Raw genomic sequence first — 751 nt, forward strand, 5'->3', positions numbered from 1 at the left:
ATCATCCTGACTGTCTGTCCATTCTGCTAATTTATCAATGTCCTGTTTCAGTCAATTACTATCATCCCGACTGTCTGTCCATTCTGCTAAACTATCAATGTCCTGTTTCAGTCAATTACTATCATCCTGACTGTCTGTCCATTCTGCTAATTTATCAATGTCCTGTTTCAGTCAATTACTATCATCCTGACTGTCTGTCCATTCTGCTAATTTATCAATGTCCTGTTTCAGTCAATTACTATCATCCTGACTGTCTGTCCATTCTGCTAATTTATCAATGTCCTGTTTCAGTCAATTACTATCATCATGACTGTCTGTCCATTCTGCTAAACTATCAATGTCCTGTTTCAGTCAATTACTATCATCCTGACTGTCTGTCTATTCTGCTAAACTATCAATGTCCTGTTTCGGTCAATTACTATCTTCCTGACTGTCTATCCATTCTGCTAAACTATTCATGTCCTGTTTCAGTCATTTACTATCATCCTGACTGTCTGTCCATTCTGCTAAACTATCAATGTCCTGTTTCAGTCAATTACTGTCATCCTGATCCTCTGTCCATTTTGCTAAACTATCAATGTCCTGTTTCAGTCAATTACTATCATCCTGACTGTCTATCCATTCTGCTAAACTATTCATGTCCTGTTTCAGTCATTTACTATCATCCTGACTGTCTGTCCATTCTGCTAACCTATCAATGTCCTGTTTCAGTCATTTACTATCATCCTGACTGTCTTTCCATTCTGCTAAA

Source organism: Heterodontus francisci, unplaced genomic scaffold (genome assembly GCF_036365525.1).
Source record: "Heterodontus francisci isolate sHetFra1 unplaced genomic scaffold, sHetFra1.hap1 HAP1_SCAFFOLD_276, whole genome shotgun sequence".
Classification (NCBI taxonomy): domain Eukaryota; kingdom Metazoa; phylum Chordata; class Chondrichthyes; order Heterodontiformes; family Heterodontidae; genus Heterodontus; species Heterodontus francisci.